Source organism: Stenella coeruleoalba (genome assembly GCF_951394435.1).
Source record: "Stenella coeruleoalba genome assembly, chromosome: 20".
Lineage (NCBI taxonomy): Eukaryota > Metazoa > Chordata > Mammalia > Artiodactyla > Delphinidae > Stenella > Stenella coeruleoalba.
In genome coordinates, this window is record NC_137166.1 from 44,854,815 (window position 1) to 44,875,940 (window position 21,126).

At 36.9% G+C, this 21,126-nt stretch overlaps 1 long non-coding RNA gene across 1 annotated transcript in view; it reads left to right on the forward strand.

Moving 5' to 3' along the window:
- LOC307179237 overlaps nucleotides 1-19,476 on the forward strand; it is a 37,832-nt gene extending 18,356 nt beyond the window's left edge. Inside the window, exons 3-5 of the long non-coding RNA XR_013825348.1 lie at nucleotides 16,413-16,553; nucleotides 17,111-17,298; nucleotides 18,211-19,476. This is a non-coding gene — a long non-coding RNA (uncharacterized lncRNA). The remainder of the gene's footprint in view (nucleotides 1-16,412; nucleotides 16,554-17,110; nucleotides 17,299-18,210) is intronic.
- Nucleotides 19,477-21,126: the final 1,650 nt, after the last annotated feature.

The following is a 21,126-nucleotide window of genomic DNA, read 5'->3' on the forward strand; positions in this document are numbered from 1 at the left end:
AAATCAGCTGATAATTTTATGGGAATTTCCTTGCATGTTATTTGTTGCTTTTCCCTTGTTGCTTTTTAATATTTTCTCTTTGTCTTTATTTTTTTAAAATAAACTTATTTATTTATTTAGTTTTGGCTGTGTTGGGGCTTTGTTGCTGTGCGTGGGCTTTCTCTAGTTGTGGCAAGCGGGGGGCTACTCTTTGTTGCAGTGCACGGGCTTCTCATTGCGGTGGCTTCTCTTGTTGTGGAGCACGGGTTCTAGGCACGCAGGCTTCAGTAATTGTGGCACGTGGGTTCAGTAGTTGTGGTTCATGGGCTCTAGAGCACAGGCTCAGTAGTTGTGGTGTGTGGGCTTATTTGCTCCGCAGCATGTGGGATCTTCCCAGACCAGGGCTCAAACCCGTGTCCCCTGCATTGGCAGGTGGGTTCTTAACCACTGCACCACCAAGGAAGCCCTTGTCTTTAATTTTTGTCAATTTGATTAATATGTGTCTCAGCATGTTCTTCCTTGGGTTTATCCTGCCTGGTACTCTGTGCTTCCTGGACTTGGGTGACTGTTTCCCATGTTAGGGACATTTTCAGCTATTATCTCTTCAGATATTTTCTCAGGTACTTTCTCTCTCTCTTCTCCTTCTGGACCCCTATAATGAGAATGTTGGTGCATTTAATGTTTTTCCAGAAGTCTCTTAGACTGTCCTCATTTCTTTTCATTCTTTTTTCTTCATCCTGTTCCACAGCAGTGACTTCCACCATTCTGTCTTCCAGATCACTTATCCATACTTCTGCCTCTTTATTCTGCTGTTGATTCCTTATAGTGTAGTTTTCATTTCAGTTATTGTATTGTTCATCTCTGTTCCTTAGATCTTGTAGCTGTTTATTAAACATTTCTCATATCTTCTCAGTCTGTGTATCTTAACTCTTACATGGCCAGGGTGGAACTTTTTGACATTCCAAAACTGATTCTTGCATGCCTAATTAGAGAAAGTGGGCTTAATAAAACATCTTTTCAAAATTCTGACCCTGAGAGAACAAAAGTAATTTTGGGAGAAAGTTTGAAGTTGTAACTCTTATCATGTCCTTGAAATGTAAACACATCCTACATTTCCTGAGACTACAGTCTTAGCTCAACTAGTAGAAACTAAAACTGAAAAAAGAAAAAAAAAAGGGAAAAGAGGCCTTTTAAAACTCGAGCAGGAAAACTATGAGACCTCTGTGTCTATTTGGATATATGTATGTCTGTGTGTACATTATAAATATGATATGTCCCTACCTCCAGATGATATTACCAAAAATAATTTGTAAAAGAGCTGTATTTAATTGACTTAAAAGTGAGTACTTAGAAATCAAATACTTCTGAATGTAACTCAAGCTATCCAAAATTTTTAAGTGTTCATATGATCTAAGATTAATCTTTAATAAGTGAAAACAAGTTTTAGTTGATGGTTTAATTAATATAGACACATCTTTAAAGTAATCAACATTAAATATAATACTTTTATTGTACCTAGGTTTACTAAATGCCAGTAAGCTCATGTTACCTCTGTTATAAAATTTGTCAACAAGATAATTAACTTGGTATGATGATATTTTCATAAGTAATGAAATAGAGATAAATGGGATCAAAGTATTTGGGTGAACTCTTTAAGAATGATTATATTTTATGATGTGTCTACCTGAAAACAGTTTCTCCAGATTTTTGTTAACTTGAAACTTCACAGTTCTGCTACATTAAGTTAAATGATGGCAATTCATTGACTGTCTAGATCACTTCTTTTTTTTTTTTGCGGTACGCGGGCCTCTCACTGTTGTGGCCTCTCCCGTTATGGAGCACAGGCTCCGGACGCGCAGGCTCAGTGGCCATGGCTCACGAGTCCAGCCGCTCCGTGGCATGTGGGATCTTCCCGGACCGGGGCACGAACCCGTGTCCCCTGCATCGGCAGGTGGACTCTCAACCACTGCGCCACCAGTGAAGCCCTAGATCACTTTTAATAGGATAAAATACTGAAACATTGATTGCTAAAGAAATCTATATTGACCTACTTTAGACCTCTTATTACAGAGAGACTAAATATGTTTGAGATTATTAATAAATAATTTGTGCATTATTTTTGTACATGTATCTTTTGCATTATTATTGAAAGATTGTACTATGAAGTGGCATATACTTCTAGAAATTCATTTAAAAAAGGGAACTGTGAGGGACTTCCCTGGTGATCCAGTGGTTAAGACTCCATGCTCTCAGTGCAGGAGGCCTGGGTTCGATCTCTTGTCAGGAAACTAGATCCCACATACCGCAACTAAAGGATCCTGCGTGCCGCAGCTAAGATCCGGCGCAGCCAAATAAATAAATAAATATTTAAAATAAAAATACTTCAGGACTTCCCTGGTGGCACAGTGGTTAAGAATCCACCTGCCAATGCAGGGCACATGGGTTTGATCCCTGGTCCAGGAAGATCCCACATGCCACGGAATAACTAAGCCTGTGCACCACAACTACTGAACCTGTGCTCTAGAGCCCACGAGCCACAACTGCTGAGCCTGTGTGCTGCAGCTACTGAAGCCCATGCACCTAGAGCCTGTGCTCTGCAAGAAGAAAAGCCACTGCAATGAGAAGCCTACGCACCACCACGAGGAGTAGCCCACGCTCTCCACAGCTAGAGAAAGCCCACGCTCAACAATAAAGATCCAATGCAGCCAAAAAATAAATTAAAAAAATTTTAAATAATAAAAAGGGAACTGTGAGAAAAGAGTTTTAGGCATGGTCAGGACTAAGATTAGATTGAATTTAATTAAAGGGATGAATTTTAATATTGAAAATAAAATGGTACAAAACTAGAATTTGTTTTTTTCTCTGTAAAGAGGATAAAATTTTCTTGTACTATTGATCTGATTTGATAGCATATTGTACAGTTTCTTTACCTCTTAGGCAGTCTGTTGTATCTTTCTGAATTTGCCCTTGAAATCTTTTATTGTCACTTTGGTTAAATGAATAAGTATTGTTTCACAGTGACTTATGATCTTACTTGGCCACGTGTTTAAAACCTTTTGATATCTTTGAAAGACTTCCTCAAATCAAATTCTAAATGAAGTTCTTCTGATCTCTAGCTAACTTTGGGATGCTTCAGAGGGCCCCTGAACATCTCAAAGGGAAATATTAAACTACTTAGATTTATCTGGTATGTTAAATTACCTGGGAAACGTGGTGAAGTGAGTAATGATAAACCTTCTTAGATTATATTGTATGGGTTGTTAATATAAATATTCTAGAAATTATATGAAGTTCCTAAAATTTGAAATGTCCTGGTGTGTAGTCAGTCATAATTCTAGTTATTATCTTAAAATGTATGTCACAGAAATAGTGAAATTTCCATGACAGTGGCATTGTAATCAGGTCTTCAACCATGTTTTGTGTTTTTTTTAATATTAGTCTGCGCTGGGTCTTAGTTGCAGCATGTGGGATCTTCGTTGCCATGTGCAGGATCTTCACTCTGGCATGCAAGATCCTTCAGTTGCTTCATGCAGGATATTTTAGTTGTGGCATGTGGACTCTTAGTTGTGGCATGCATGTGGGATCTAGTTCCCTGACCAGGGATTGAACCCAGGCGCCCTGCATTGGGAGCATGGCATCCTAACCACTGGACCACCAGGGAAGTCACTAACCATGCTTTAAATTTTAAGTCTTTTTTCATTTATAGGCAGTTGCTGTCTTACTCTTATGCTTTTGCAAAAATGCTTATAGATGAATTGCCTTTATGCTCCAAAGCAAAATTAGACCCAGAAGTGAAAGGACTTTCACTTTTTATGAGGGCTGTTTCAACAGTGGCTTGCTTGTGTAAGGTTACTGAAGAAATAGAAATGGGGTCTCCTTTAACTATTTATTTTATGTCCCACACTCAGTTGAGAGTCTTCTAAACTCTTACCACACTCAGCAGTATTCTGTAAGCTGGCTAACTTCTTACGAAATATTGTTGCTTTCTGCACCTAATATTACTTTGGTTCAATGTAATAACCTTAACCTTGCAACTTTGCTTCCAGAACCACAGAAAGAAAACACATGACTTCATTTTGTTAACTGATTATCATCTTGCTCCCAGGAATGAATTACAAAAAGCTCCTATTGGTAATGCTGATCTAATTTGAATTACAGATGGGTCCTACTTAAAGAATGAGCAGGTACATTATGAAGTTGGATATGTAGTAATGCCCACAGTGGACATAAATGAAAGCTCTTATATACCAAAAACAAAGTCAGCAGAATAACCTCTATTAATTGCCTTAACCAGAGCTTGCCAGCTAAGACCAGATAGCAATTATACTGACAGTCACTATGCCTTTGGAGTAGCACATGACTTTTGAATCCTATGGAAACAATGAGATTTTTTAACCTCTTCAGGACAACCTATTTTTTTTAATTTTTAAATTTAATTTAATTTTTTTTTTTATACAGCAGGTTCTTATTAGTCATCAATTTTATACACGTCAGTGGATACGTGTCTATCCCAATTGCACAATTCATCACACCACCACTCGCACCACCCTGCCGCCTTCCCTGCTTGGTGTCCATAGTTTGTTCTCTACATCTATGTCTCAATTTCTGCCCTGAAAACTGGTTCATCTGTACCATTTTTCTAGGTTCCACATATATGCATTAATATACGATATTTGTCTTTCTCTTTCTGACTTCCTTCACTCTGTATGACAGTCTCTATATCCATCCACGTCTCAACAAATGACCCAATTTCGTTCCTTTTATGGCTGAGTAATATTCCACTGTATATATGTACCACATCTTTATCCATTCATCTGTCGATGGGCATTTAGGTTGCTTCCATGACCTGGCTATTGTAAATAGTGCTGCAGTGAACATTGGGGTGCATGTGTCTTTTTGAATTTTGGTTTTCCCTGGGTATATGCCCAGTACTGGGATTGCTGGATCATATGGTAATTCTATTTTTAGTTTTTTAAGGAACCTCCATACTATTCTCCATAGTGGCTGTACCAATTTACATTCCCACCAACAGTGCAAGAGAGTTCCCTTTTCTTCACACCCTCTCCAGCATTTGTTGTTTGTAGATTTTCTGATGATGCCCATTCTAACTGGTGTGAGGTGATAACCTCACTGCAGTTTTGATTTGCATTTCTCTAATAATTAGTGATATTGAGCAGTTTTTCATGTGCTTCTTGGCCATCTTTATGTCTTTTTTGGAGAAATGTCTATTTAGTTCTTCTGCCCATTTTTGGATTGGGTGGTTTGTTTTTTTAATATTGAGCTGCATGAGCTGTTTATATATTTTGGAGATTAATCCTTTGTTGATTCATTTGCAAATATTTTTTCCCATTCTGAGGATTCTCTTTTCATCTTGTTTATGGTTTCCTTTGCTGTGCAAAAGCTTTTAAGTTTCATTAGGTCCTATTTGTTTATTTTTGTTTTTATTTCCATTACTCTAGGAGGTGGATCAAAAAAGATCTTGCTGTGATTTATGTCAGAGTGTTCTTCCTATGTTTTCCTCTAAGAGTTTTATAGTGTCTGGTCTTACATTTAGGTCTCTAATCTATTTTGAGTTTATTTTTGTGTATGGTGTTAGGGAGTATTCTAATTTCATTCTTTTACATGTAGCTGTCCTGTTTTCCCAGCACCACTTATTGAAGAGGCTGTCTTTTTTCCACTATATATTCTTGCCTCCTTTCTCAAAGGTAAGTGACCATATGTGCGTGGGTTTATCTCTGGGCTTTCTATCATGTTCCATTGATCTGTATTTCTGTTTTTGTGCCAGTACCATGCTGTCTTGATTACTGTAGCTTTGTAGTATAGTCTGAAATCAGGGCGCCTGATTCCTCCAGCTCCGTTTTTCTTTCTCAAGATTGCTTTGGCTATTCGGGATCTTTTGTATTTCCATACAGATTGTGAAATTTTTTGTTCTAATTCTGTGCCAGTGGTATGTTTGATAGGGATTGCATTGAATCTGTAGATTGCTTTGGGTAGTAGAGTCATTTTCACAATGTTGATTCTTCCAATCCAAGAACATGGTATATCTCTGCATCTATTTGTATCATCTTTAATTTCTTTCATCAGTGTCTTATAATTTTCTGCATACAGGTCTTTTGTCTCCTTAGGTAGGTTTATTCCTAGATATTTTATTCTTTTTGTTGCAGTGGTAAATGGGAATGTTGTCTTAATTTCACTTTCAGATTTTTCATCATTAGTGTATAGGAATGCCAGAGATTTCTGTGCATTAATTTTGTATCCTGCTACTTTACCAAATTCATTGATTAGCTCTAGTAGTTTTTTGGTACCACCTTTAGGATTCTCTATGTATAGTATCATGTCATCTGCAAACAGTGACAGCTTTACTTCTTCTTTTCTGATTTGGATTCCTTTTATTTCTTCTCTGATTGCTGTGGCTAAAACTTCCAAAACGATGTTGACTAATAGTGGTGAGAGTGGACAACCTTATCCTGTTCCTGATCTTAGTGGAAATGGTTTCAGTTTTTCACCATTGAGGACGATGTTGGCTGTGTGTTTGTCATATATGGCCTTTATTATGTTGAGGAAAGTTCCCTCTATACCTACATTCTGGAGGGTTTTTATCATAAATGGGTGTTGAATTTTGTCAAAAGCTTTCTCTGCATCTATTAAGATGATCATATGCTTTTTCTCCTTCAATTTGTTAATATGGTGTATCACATTGATTGATTTGCGTATATTGAAGAATCCTTGCATTCCTGGGATAAACTCAACTTGATCATGTTGTGTGATCTTTTTAATGTGCTGTTAGATTCTGTTTGCTAGTTTTTTGTTGAGGATTTTTGCATCTATGTTCATCAGTGATATTGGCCTGTAGTTTTCTTTCTTTGTGACATCTTTGTCTGGTTTTGGTATCAGAGTGATGCTGGCCTCGTACAATGAGTTTGGGAGTCTTCCTCCCTCTGCTATATTTTGGAAGAGTTTGAGAAGGGTAAGTGTTAGCTCTTCTCTAAATGTTTGATACAATTCACCTGTGAAGCCCTCTGGGCCTGGGCTTTTGTGTTTTGGAAGATTTTTAATCACAGTTTCAGTTTCAGTGCTTGTGATTTGTCTGTTCATATTTTCTATTTCTTCCTGGTTCAGTCTCGGAAGGTTGTGCATTTCTAAGAATTTGTCCATTTCTTCCAGTTTGTCCATTTTTTTGGCATATAGTTGCTTGTAGTAATCTCTCATGATCCTTTGTATTTCTGCAGTGTCAGTTGTTACTTCTCCTTTTTCATTTCGAATTCTATTGATTTGAGTCTTCTCCCATTTTTTCTTGATGAGTCTGGCTAATGGTTTATTGATGTTGTTCATCTTCTCAAAGTACCAGCTTTTAGTTTTATTGATCTTTGCTATTGTTTCCTTCATTTCTTTTTCATTTATTTCTGATCTGATCTTTATGATTTCTTTCCTTCTTCTAACTTTGGGGTTTTTTTGTTCTTCTCTCTCTAGTTGCTTTAGGTGTAAGGTTAAGTTGTTTATTTGAGATGTTTCTTGTTTCTTGAGGTAGGATTGTATTGCTATAAACTTCCCTCTTAGAACTGCTTTTGCTGCATCCCATAGGTTTTGGGTCATCGTGTCTCCATTGTCATTTGTTTCTAGGTATATTTTGATTTCCTCTTTGATTTCTTCAGTGGTCGCTTCGTTATTAAGTAGTGTATTGTTTAGCCTCCATTTGTTTGTATTTTTTACAGATCTTCTCCTGTAATTGATATCTAGTATCATAGCATTGTGGTCAGAAAAGATACTTGATATGATTTCAATTTTCTTAAATTTACCAAGGCTTGATTTGTGACCCAAGATATAATTTATCCTGGAGAATGTTCCATGAGCACTTGAGAAGATAGTGTATTCTGTTGTCTTTGGTTGGAATGTCCTATAAATATCAATTAAGCCCATCTTATTTAATGTATCTTAAAGCTTGTGTTTCCTTATTTATTTTCATTTTGGATGATCTGTCCATTGGTGAAAGTAGGTTGTTAAAGTTCCCTACTATGATTGTGTTCCCATTGATTTCCCCTTTTATGGCTGTTAGTATTTGCCTTATGTATTGAGGTGCTCCTATGTTGGGTGCATAAATATTTACAATTGTTATATCTTCTTCTTGGATTGATCCCTTGATCATTATGTAGTGTCCTTCTTTGTCTCTTCTAATAGTCTTTATTTTAAAGTCTATTTTGTCTGATATGAGAGTTGCTACTCCAGCTTTCTTTTGATTTCCATTTGCATGGAATATCTTTTTCCATCCCCTCACTTTCAGTTTGTATGTGTCCCTAGGTCTCAAGTGGGTCTCTTGTAGACAGCATATGTATGGGTCTTGTTTTTGTATCCATTCAGCCAGTATGTGTCTTTTGGTTGGAGCATTTAATCCATTTACATTTAAGGTAATTATTGATATGTATGTTCCTATTACCATTTTCTTAATTGTTTTGGGTTTGTTATTGTAGGTCTTTTCCTTCTGTTGTGTTTCTTGCCTAGAGAAGTTCCTTTAGCATTTGTTGTAAAAGCTGGTTTGGTGGTGCTGAATTCTCTTAGCTTTTGCTTGTCTGTAAAGGTTTTAACTTCTCCATCAAATCTGAATGAGATCCTTGCTGGGTAGAGTAATCTTGGTTGTAGGTTTTTCTCCTTCATCACTTTAAATATGTCCTGCCACTCCCTTCTGGCTTGCAGAGTTTCTGCTGAAAGATCAGCTGTTAACCTTATGGGGATTCCCTTGTGTGTTATTTGTTGTTTTTCCCATGCTGCTTTTAATATTTTTTCTTTGTATTTAATTTTTGATAGTTTGATTAATATGTGTCTTGGTGTGTTTCTCCTTGGATTTATCTTGTATGGGACTGTCTGTGCTTCCTGGACTTGATTAACTATTTCCTTTCCCATATTAGGTAAGTTTTCAACTAAATCTCTTCAAATATTTTCTCAGTCCCTTTCTTTTTCTCTTTTTCTTCTGGGACCCCTGTAATTCGAATATTGGTGCGTTTAATGTTGTCCCAGAGGTCTCTGAGACTGTCCTCAATTCTCTTTATTCTTTATTCTGCTCTGCAGTAGTTATTTCCACTATTTTATCTTCCAGGTCACTTATCCATTCTTCTGCCTCAGTTATTCTGCTATGACCCCTTCTAGAGAATTTTTAATTTCATTTATTGTGTTGTTCATCACTGTTTGTTTGCTCTTTAGTTCTTCTAGGTCCTTGTTAAACGTTTCTTTTATTTTCTCCATTCTATTTAGAAGATTTTGGATCATCTTTACTATCATTATTCTGAATTCTTTTTCAGGTAGACTGCCTATTTCCTCTTCATTTGTTAGGTCTGGTGGGTTTCTGCCTTGTTCCTTCATCTGCTGTGTGTTTCTCTGTCTTCTCATTTTGCTTAACTTACTGTGTTTGGGGTCTCCTTTTCGCAGGCTGCTAGTTCGTAGTTTCCGTTGTTTTTGGTGTCTGTCCCCAGTGGCTAAAGTTGGTTCAGTGGGTTGTGTAGGCTTCCTGGTGGAGGGGATTAGTGCCTGTGTTCTGGTGGATGAGGCTGGATCTTGTCTTTCTGGTGGGCAGGTGCATGTCTGGTGGTGTGTTTTGGGGTGTGTGTGGCCTTATTATGACCATATAATTTTATCATATGATTTTATGGTTTTGGGGTGTGTGTGGCCTTATTATGATTTTCTGCTAATGGATGGGGTTGTGTTCCTGTCTTGCTAGTTATTTGGCATAGGGTGTCCAGCACTGTACCTTGCTGGTCATTGAATGGAGCTGGGTCTTGGTGTTGAGATGGAAATCTCTGGGAGATTTTTGCCGTTTGATATTATGTGGAGCTGGGAGGTCTCTTGTGGACCAGTGTCCTGAACTTGGCTCTCCCACCTCAGAGGCACAGCCCTGTCACCTGGCTGGAGCACCAAGAGCCTGTCGTCCACACGACTCAGAATAAAAGGGAGAAAAAAGAAAGAAAGAAAGAAAGAAGAAGATAAAATAAAAAAGTTATTTAAAAAGATAAGTATTTAAAAAATTTTTTTTATGTAATTAAAAAAAAGAAAGCAAGAGAGAAGAGAGCAACCAAACCAAAAAACAAATCTACCGATGATAACAAGTGTTAACAATTATACTAAAAACAAATACAAACCAAAAAAAAAGGACAGACAGAACCCTAGGATAAATGGTAAAAGCAAAGCTATACAGAGAAAATCACACACAGAAGCATACACATACACACTCACAAAATGAGGAAACGGGAAAACAATATATATGTCGTTGCTCCCAAAGTCCACCTCCTCAATTTGGGATGATTCTTTGTCTATTCAGGTATTCCACAGATGTAGGGTACATCAGGTTGATTGTGGAGATTTAATCCGCTGCTTCTGAGGCTGCTGGGAGAAATTTCCCTTTCTGTTCTTTGTTCGCACAGCTCCTGGGGTTCAGCTTTGGATTTGGACCCGCCTCTGCGTGTAGGGCACCTGAGGGCGTCTGTTCTTTGCTCAGACAGGATGGGGTTAAAGGAGCAGCTGATTCGAGGGCTCTGGCTCACTCAGGCCTTGGAGAGGGAGGGGTACGGAGAGCAGGGCAAGCCTGCGGCGGCAGAGGCAGGCATGACGTTGCAGCAGCCTGAGGCATGCCGTGTGTTCTTCTGGGGAAGTTGTCCCTGGATCACGGGACCCTAGCGGTGGCAGGCTGCACGGGCTCCCCAGAAGGTGGGTGTGGATAGTGACCTGTGCTCGCACACAGGCTTCTTGGTGGCGGCAGCAGCAGCCTTAGCGTCTCATGCCCATCTCTGGCGTCTGCACTGATAGCTGCGCCTCGCGCCAGTCTCTGGAGCTCCTTTAAGTGGCGCTCTTAATCCCCTCTTCTCACGCAACAGGAAACAAAGAGGCAAGAAAAAGTCTCTTGCCTCTTCGGCAGCTCCAGACTTTTTCCCAGACTCCCTCCCGGTTAGCTGTGGCGCACTAGCCCCTTCAGGCTGTGTTCACGCAGCCAATACCAGTCCTCTCCCTGGGATCCCCCTGAAGCCAGAGCCTCAGCTCCCAGCCCCAACCCATTCCGGCGGGTGAGCAGACAAGCCTCTCAGGCTGGTGAGTGCTGGTCAGCACTGATCCTCTGTGCAGGAATCTCTCCACTTTGTCCTCTGCACCCCTGTTGCTGTGCTATTCTCTGTGGCTCTGAAGCTTCCCTCTTCCCCCACCCGCAGTCTCTGTCCACGAAGGGGCTTCCTAACGTGTGGAAACCTTTCCTCCTTCACAGCTCCCTCCCACTGGTGCAGGTCCCGTCCCTATTCTTTTGTCTCTGTTTTTTCTTTTTTCTTTTGCCCAACCCATGTATGTGGGGAGTTTCTTGCCTTTTGGGCAGTCTGAGGTCTTCTGCCAGCGTTCAGTAGGTGTTCTGTAGGAATTGTTCCACATGTAGATGTATTTCTGATGTATTTGTGGGGAGGAAGATGATGTCCATGTCTTACTCTTCTGCCATCTTGAAGCTCCTCCTCTTGTTATATTCTAATTGGCCTTACATTACATTTCTTAATGAACTAACATCTTTATGTTTAGTCTTCCAATTGTTTACCTAAAACAATATATCAGCCAGTTATTTTACCAGCAAAATGGGTTTATTTGGGAACAGCAAAGAATTGCGATTCAGGACATGCAATCTATGGCAAACCACAGGCAAGTCCAAAGGAGAGAGTTTTTTTGTTTTGTTTTGTTTTATAGAGAAGAGGGAGTGGGAGTGGGTATTACGAAGAGTTCATTGGAGGAAACCAGGAGTTTGAAGTGAGTGGCATTTTATTGGCTGAGTTGTGACAGTCGCTCAGTGGCTGGGCTGTTGCCAGGAAAGGAAAAATTCTTCCTCCTACTTGGTAGTAAAGTAGTATCCTTCTTCCTGTTGGAGATGCAAAGTACCTCTCTTCCTATTGGGTATGCAATTGACATGAGTGGTTGGTTTTAAGAACTCCGCCTCCTGGCCTCCCAACTCCTTTTAAAATTAGTTTGTTAATTTTCACATTTTCCCCTTTTGATCATGATCTTTCTCTGACACCTGAAACTAACACAGCATTGTAAATCAACTGTACTTCAGTTAAAAAAATAAAAGATCTCTCTGAAAGCATTGCTGATCAAGAGTCAGGTTTTTCCTGGTTCAGCAGCCTTTTCTCCCTCAGTGCCAGGAAGGACCTTTCCTGGGTGTCCTCACACTGGATGGAAAGTGCACAGATTGGAAATCTGTTGAGATTTGAGTAACAAATACATTTGAGTAACAAGTAGTATATTTACAAATTTTTGTTAAGTGTCTACTTAGGAGTGGAATTTGGTGACACTGGATATATATGTTGAACTGTAATACTTTCAATTTTCCTAAGCAGCTTTGCTAGCGTGCATTCCCACTACTAGTGTATAAGAGAATTCTTCTTGTTATGCAACCTTAAAGGCATTTGATATTGTTTCTCTCCCATCTTTTCATTTTAGCTATTCTGTTGAGTAGTTGGTAGCATTGTGTTTTAATTCGCATCTCCCTGAAAATTACAGTACTGCTTTATTTTTGTTGACTATTTGGATACCCTCTTTTAAGAAATGCCCATTGAAGTCTTCCACACAGTGTTCTGTTTGGCTGGCTGGGGTTTTTCGTACTGGTTTTTAGGAGTTGATTTTTATTCTGGATACAACTTGAGATATATCTGTATCTATATAGCTAAATATCTATGTATAGCTATCCCTATCTATGTATAACTATATCTCCACACATTAATCTACCCATCACCCATTAATCTTTGAAATCTTCCTTGCTTTTTTGGTACAGGAAATCCTGGACTCAACTCATACCTTCTCTGCTTCAGATCAGAAATCCACAAGTACTCCAAAGAAACTAGGGTTGGGGTGTATGTGTGTATTTCATATATAATATCTTGCATATGATGGCTTACCTTTTACTTTCTTATTGATGACTTTGAACAGTAGTTCTTAATTTAGAAAAGCAGAAAATGTGCTTTTTTTTCCTTTTGAACTATCAACTTTCCAAGTACAGTTATTTAAATAACCACCTTGCTGACATTGGAAATGCTCTTTCACATATATATATATATATATATATATATATATATATATATATTCATTGATTAAATGCATTTCAATGAATGATCATCCGTCTCCCTCCCTCACTCTTGCTCTCTCCTGTTGTCTCACTGTTAGCCTGGGTTGCTTCTTAAGCTGTTTCCTATGTTATTTTGACATCACTCACTAATCTGTGCAATCTTCCTTACTTTTTGGCATGGGAAATCATGGACACACATACCTTCCTTGCTTTAGATTAGGAATCTGCAAATTCTCCAAAGAGCTCAGGTTGATATTAGTAGGGAATAATACTTAAAGACCACAGTTTGGATGATAGGAATGTGCATTACTGTTACCTTTCCTAGGGAATAATTCGTTGACAGGCTTCTCTGTTCCTTCAAGAGAAGTTGGTCTATTTACATTTTATTTTTTTATTTTATTTTTTTGCGGTACGCGGGTCTCTCACCACTGTGGCCTCTCCCATTGTGGAGCACAGGCTCTGGACGTGCAGGCTCAGCAGCCATGGCTCACGGGCCTAGCTGCTCCACAGCATGTGGGATCTTCCTGAACCAGGGCACGAACCTGTGTCCCCTGCATCAGCAGGCAGACTCTCAACCACTGCGCCACCAGGGAAGCCCAACACTGTATCTTTTTTAGAGTTGGTTTTGATCAGTTCTTTTCCTAAAAATAAAAAACTATTTCACATATAGATTAAAATTTATTTACAAAATAATCTTGCATAATTAAAAATATATATTCTTTTAGACATTTCCCCTTTGTCATTTAAAAGTTTTCTCTTCCTCTTTTTTCTTTATTAGGTAGACCAAGAATTTATTTCTTACTGATTTGTTTTTAAGAATGAGCTATTTTATTTGTTTACCCCATCTTTTTGTATTTTTTGACTGATTACATTTTGTCTTTATTCCTTTCTTTTGCTTTACTTCAGCTTACATTCCTTTTTTATCTTTTTTTAGGGTGCTTAGTTCAGTCTTATATTTAGGTTAATATAACCATTTAAGTCTTTGACTTTTTTTCTGAGCACTAAATTAGTCTGCCATCCATTCTGATGTTGTTTTTGTCTCAAAATTTTCTAGAAAGTCTGATATTTTAATTGTTTTTAATATTTATTTATTTAGGCTGTGCCGGGTCTTAGTTGTGGCACACAGGATCTTTGCTGCGGCATGCAAACTCTTAGTTGTGGCATGCATGCAGGTTCTAGTTCCCCAGCCAGGGATCAAACCCAGGCCCCCTGCATTGGGAGCACAGAGTCTTACCCACTGGACCACCAGGGAAGTCCCTGATATTTTAATTTGTATTTCCTCATTGAAACAACAGTGGCTTAGTTAAGTACATTGTTTACAAATAGAAAAGCTTTTAATTTTTTGATGTTATTATTTAAATTTTTATTGTGTTATATTCAGAGATTGTTTTGTTTCAAACACCCTCCTTTTAAATTTTTTTTAGTTTTTTATTTTATTTTATTTTTTTGGTGGTACGCGGGCCTCTCACTGTTGTGGCCTCTCCCGTTGTGAAGCGCAGGCTCTGGACGTGCAGGCTCAGCAGCCATGGCTCACAGGCCCAGCCGCTCGGCAGCATGTGGGATCTTCCCGGACCGGGGCACGAACCCGTGTCCCCTGCCTCGGCAGGCGGACTCTCAACCACTGCGCCACCAGGGAAGCCCCCTCCCTCCATTTTTATACTTATATTGTAATCACAGAAAATTTCTTCTCCATTCATTTCAAATTGAACCTTACATCCACTATTTAGATTTTTCGTAGGCTCTTCTTTTATCTAGATTGCCACCCTCCAGGTTTTATCCCAAATATCCTTTTTAATAGATTCCCTGACACTCCTAGTTTCCCCAGACAATTTCCTCATACCATTCACTTACTCTCCTCTCTCCAAAATTATGGTCTCCTTGTTCAGTTTTTAAATAACTGTTCAATATGATACATAACTGCTATAATATCTAAAAATCATTCAGATACTTTTCCATAAAGAATAAGAATGGTTGGTTCTAGATGTAAGGGGATAGAAGGGAAATCTGTGAAATGTTATGAAGTAAGCAGACTGAGCATCTAGGAGGGTTGAATAATAGTGAAACTCAACTGAATATATGTTAATTATACACATCTCTATGCACAGCAGGGAATGAACAATATTGGTGGAGACATCTGTTTGATTGGATAACTGCTTAAAGAATTATTAGGTAAAACAAGGACCTTTTTCCTTTTACACATTTGGCTGAGCTACCTTGAATTTCTTTTAGTCCCTATATATATATAGGAAGTAAAGTAGGAAAAAGTGCACTTAATCACTGCAGTAACGTATGAGAGATTAGAGGTAGGGAGAAATGTCTTTTGAGTGTTGTGAAATTATTTAAGTGATTATTATGATATTCAACTGCATTACAGTGACTTTGTAATATTTTCATCTAGTATCATAGTTTGACAGTTATCATTTTATTCTAAATTTATTATTCTAAATTTATTTATTCTAAATAAATTTATTATTTATTCTAAATTCTAAAGTTAATCATTTAACACCTGCTATGTCCCAGTCAATTTACTTATTTTGAACGAAATAGGAATTATATCTTCCTTTGGGATGGTTTGGGAATCAGAAACAGCAAAGCAAAGCGAAAATTTATGTATATGTGTTGAAAACTGTGACATGAAGAAAAGAATCATGATGTTGTGATTGAGAATAAACATGGATCTGCTTATAGTCAGCAGGGCAAGCATTTCTTTGCAAGAAATGTTTAACCTAAGATGAAAGGATGAATAGTCAGCCTTTCATTGAGCCCAGGAGAGGTGATTCTTAGGAGATGAAATAGCCTGTAAAAAGCTGTATGAAATGGAAAGGTTGTGGGCATAATCTAGGAGCTGAACAGTAGCAAGTGTCCTAAGAGAGTAAAGAGGACAGTTTCTTCCAGAGAAGTCTTTAGGTAAGCAAAGGCCATATTATATTCTATGGTAACATGTTTGGATTTTATTCTAAGAGTAAAGGAAATGATTAATATTATTAAATGGGAACTCCTAAACTTTGATTTATATTGGAATCATCTTGTGAAGTTATTAAACATGTAGATGCCCAATTACTCCTTTAGATTTGATTCACCTTGGTCTGGGGTGGTACCCAAATAGCTGTACTTGTAAGAAGCTCTCCAGATTATTCTGATTGACACCTAAATTTCAAATCACCACAATCTTACATAATCTCTCATTATTCTCTCAGCTCATATTGTTTTGATTTAAAACTACCTAATTATATTGAAAGTTCTTTAAGCCATTTATTTCTTTTCAAGAATTGTTTTCATTTTGTATCCTATTTTTAAGATAGAAACTGTATGTTTTGCTGGCTGCTAGAAAGTTATCTTTGTTTGCTTTTTTGTTTTCTTTTAGGTTTACTCTCCAGGTATAAGACCAAGAAGTTATCGCCAGAGGACATTTATGAAATCAGTTTATCCTGATGGAAGATAATAGGAGGAAGTAAAACTCCTTCTCTTAAAGGATCTATTTTGAGAAATGAGTGGCAGAGCAAAAGTGAGTTTGAGGGTCAACAGGGACCTCGAGATAGATATTTCAGTCAAATGAAAATCATCTATAACATGCCAACATGTAGAAAACATTCATCTTTTACTCTGAATCAGAGAATTCATAATAGTCAGAAACTTTATGAATATAGGGAATGTGGAAAACCCTTTAGTTGTGGCTCAAATTTTGTTCAACATGAGAAAATTCATTCTGGTGATAAACTTTTGATTGTAAAGAATGTGGGAATACCTTTAATAGTGTCTATCGGGAGTTCCCTAGCTGTCCAGTAGTTAGGACTCGGTGCTTTCACTGCCGTCGGCCCAGGTTCAATCCCTGGTTGGGGAACTAGGATCCCACAAGCCATGCAGTGTGGCCAAAAAAAAACAAGTGTCTAAGTGTACATCAGAAAATTCATACTGGTGAGAAACTATGAATGTAATGTATATGGGAAGGTCTTTAGTTGTAGCTATCAGCTTACTCTACATCAGAGATTTCATACTGGTGAGAAACCCTATGAATGTCAAGATTGTGGAAAAGCTTTTCTACTTGTTTTTTTCCTTACACAGCATCAGAAAATTCATACAGGCAAGAAACCCTGTGAATGTAAGGAATGTGGGAAAACTTTTAGTGCATGTGGTCAACTTACCTGTCAGCAGAAAATTCATACAGGCAAGAAGCCCTGTGAATGTTAAGGAATGTGGGAAGGCCTTTAGACTTGATTTTTACCTCATTGAACACAGAAGGATACATACAGGTAAGAAACCTTATGAATGTAAGCAATATGAAAAAACCTTTAGTGTGTGTGAACAGTTTAATTGACATAAAACAGTTCATACTGGTATAAAACCTTTCGACTGTAAGGTATGTGGGAAGGCTTTTAGTTGTAATGGCAACCTTAGAGTACATCATAGAATGCATACTGGTAAGAAATCATATGAATGTAAGGAATGTGGGAAGACTTGTGGGAGTATATTCTCAAGCTAGTGTACATAAGAAAATTCATACTGATGTGAAACCCTACAAATGTATAGAATGCGGGAAGGCCTTTAAATTTAGTTTCTATTTTACTGAGCATCAGATAATTCACACTGGTGAAAAGCCCTATGAATGTAAAGAACGTGGAAAGGCCTTTATTCATAGAACAGTTCTAAAAGAACATCTGAGAATTCATTCTGGTTTAAAACTCTATGTATGTAAAGAATGTGATAAGGCCTTTAGTTGATGTGGACAGTTGACTCAACAGCAGAAAATTCATACGGGTATAAAACCCTATGAATGTAAAGAATGTGGAAAGGCCTTTAGTCATAGTGGAGACCTTAGACCATATCAAAGAATTCATATTGGTGAGAAATCCTCTGAGTGTAAAGAATGTGGGAAGGCCTTTAGACTTAATTCATACTTTACTGAACATCAGAGTTTTCATACTGCTGAGAAACCCTATAAGTTATGTAGGAAGGTCTTTAGACAACATTCACATCTTTATTGGCACCAGAGAATTCAGAATGTAACGGAATATAGGAAAGCCTTTCCATATCATTTTCTGTTTACAGAATAGAAAAATATTCATGCCAGAAAGAAATTCTGTGAATGTGACTCTTTCCAGACATGTTAATTTAATAAGTGTGTAACAGCCTTCTAATACCTCTCAATCCTTCTTAAATTTTAGGAAGTTTGCATTAGGAAATAAACCTGTTAATGTAACTGTTAACCAAGAATTCCAAGAACAGAGACCTGGTTGAAGAAAAAAAGGAAAAAAAGCGCTTTTATTTGGGGTTTGTTAGAACTGCAGCCCAAGAAACACAACCCACTCGAATTGTGTTCTGCTGGACTATAAAATGGGGTAGGTTTAAAAAGGTAAAAAACTGCAAAGTTACATAAGTTGTCAAGAATTAGGATGTGAGCTGGCAAGAGGTAAGGGTGCTTGTTAAACAAGGATGCTTTGGGGTTACATAATTGTGTCAGGGGGTGGGAGACTTTTAAACTACAAGGTTGCAACTAGCAGCTGCTAGCAAATACTGTTTTGAAAACAGCTGGTGCTGTCCTTGAGTTTAATACAATTCAGAGAAAATTCAAGTTCTCAGTGATGCATGAATGTGTCTCAGACCAGATCCTCAGTGTCTGCCAGATTACATTTTTGTATGCCTGAAGAATACTCCATTATAATTTCAATTTGTCATCAAAATAATTGTGGGGAAGTTTTTAATCAATGACATATACTTATCATCATTGCCTTTACTATCTGTGTGATAGTGGGCAACACATTTACCCTTCTGTGTGTCATTTATAAAACGGTACCCACCTAAAAGTGTGGTTGATAGTTTATAACATGTACAATTTTGCAAAAACTACCTGGCCAAAAAACTCCTTTGAATGAAAAATAGATATGATAATTTTTATTATTATCAACATTATATACTTAATGAGTTTCTTAATATAAAGACATAATGAAGGTAACAAATTTAGAAAGCCATTCATCACTTATTGTATTTCAGGAAATTCATCTTTGATAAAATCCATAAGAATATAAAGAACATGTAAAGATCAAATGCAGACTTCATTGCTTAAGTTCTACCAGAAAATTAGAGCTGAAAAGTAACCCTAAGGATTTAATGAGTGTGAGAATATTAAGAATATAGCTGGTGAAACATCAGGGAATGGTGTGAAGGATTTTACCAATAATATAGAAGTTAAAAGGATAACAAAGAGCAAACTGCCTAGAAAATATTTACCAACTTTATTATGAAAAATTTCTGACAAAAACATAGAACACATTCTATAATGAACATCCATTTACCCTTCACCTAGATTTGAAAATTTACACTTTGTATATTTGCTTCATTTTTCTATAAAATATAATTTTTGCTGTACCATTTAATAATAAATTGTAAACATTGTATCACTTTACCCTCAATAAATCAGTTTGTATCCTAGAAGTTAGGATATTACCAAAATATTATAATCATACCTTAAAAATTAATTCTATACATTCTAATATTCTGTCCATATTTAATTTTCCCTAATATTCTCAAGAATATCTTTTAACAAGGATTCACTCTCCAGGCTCATACTTGTTAGTGGTTATGTCACTTTTAAACTGAACAGCACTCCCCCATCTTTGTTTCATGGTTATGTTTTTTTGAAGAATCCATCACAGTTGTCTTAGAATGTCTTAAGTTCTTGGTTTGTCAAATTTATTTCCTCATAATGTTGTTCATCTTGTTACACTGTTTCTAAATTGGAACTTAAGTAGAAGCTTGATTTGCCTCTTGTTAAACATTTTTAGCAAGAACACTTCACAGGTATCTGTGACTGCCAGATCTCTCATTATAAAACTAGCTTATTTTTTTGCAATTCGTAAGTAATTGGGTAATAATTTGCACCTCCTGTTGGAAATGTATAATAATCTATATGTATAAAACAAGTAATAGATTAAACTGAAAGTCAAATTTTAAATTATAACCCATTCAGAGAGGACTGGTACTAAAATGTTTGTATTTCAAAATTTGTGAGATGTAGCCAAACCTCTACTCAGTGTGAAATTAACATCCTTCGATGCATACAGAAAACTAAAATTAAGGGATGGGACTTTTTGTTATCTCCCACCTCAGCTCCTATTCCAGTGTCTTTCTCATATATTAGGCACTTGATAAAACTTGAAAAAAATAAGCAGTCAAGTGAAAAAGTTAAAATAAAACGAATGCTAACAGAAGGAAGTAGTTAATGCAATTTAAACTAGAAATTAATTTTAAAAAACACTCGTAGACTTACCCAATTTTTCCAATTTAAATTAGAAATTAATTTTAAAAAACACTCGTAGACTTACCCAATTTTTCCAATTTGATAAAAGAAAAATGACACAATTATAGCAGCATGAATAACAAGAGGGATATTATTAACACAGATACTGATGTTGTTCTTTGTGAGGAAATATTATGTAAATTTATTTCAATATATACAAAATTCCAGTTAATGAATTATTGTCTAGGAAGTGAACTTTATTGAAATTGATAAAACATAATCAAGCCTGAAAAGACCATTAATGAGTGGGAAAGTTAAATTTAGCAAAAAAGCTCCTTTTTATGAGCCAGCACTTACAATCTGTTAGCTCCTTGGATAAAAACTTCAAGGAGATAATCCTTAACAGAATTTTCCCAGTTCATGCTGCATGACTGATGTAATCCAGATGACAAAACTAGAGAATAGTTATTAAAAGGCAAATCTAGATGAGTTCTAATTAAATAGAAAAGGCAAAAAGCTAAATAGAATATTTGTCAGCAAAATGATATAAAAACATTATGCAGTAAATTCTCATTTATTTGAAATAAACCAGCATTGGAAATTTCTAATTATGTACATATCTAGCTTAAATGATTGAAAACAGAACTTGATTAATTCTCTTTTATCTTCTAGATTCATTCTCTTAGCCTTACTATCACTGATATTGTCCTGATTTCTCAAAATGAAAAAGTGCTCTCTCATTTTAACATTTTGAAGGTGATACAATTTAACAATCAGTGGCATCCTGTAATTACCAACCAAGATTTTTATGTGTATGAAAAGCTTTCATTGGTATTTTCTGGTA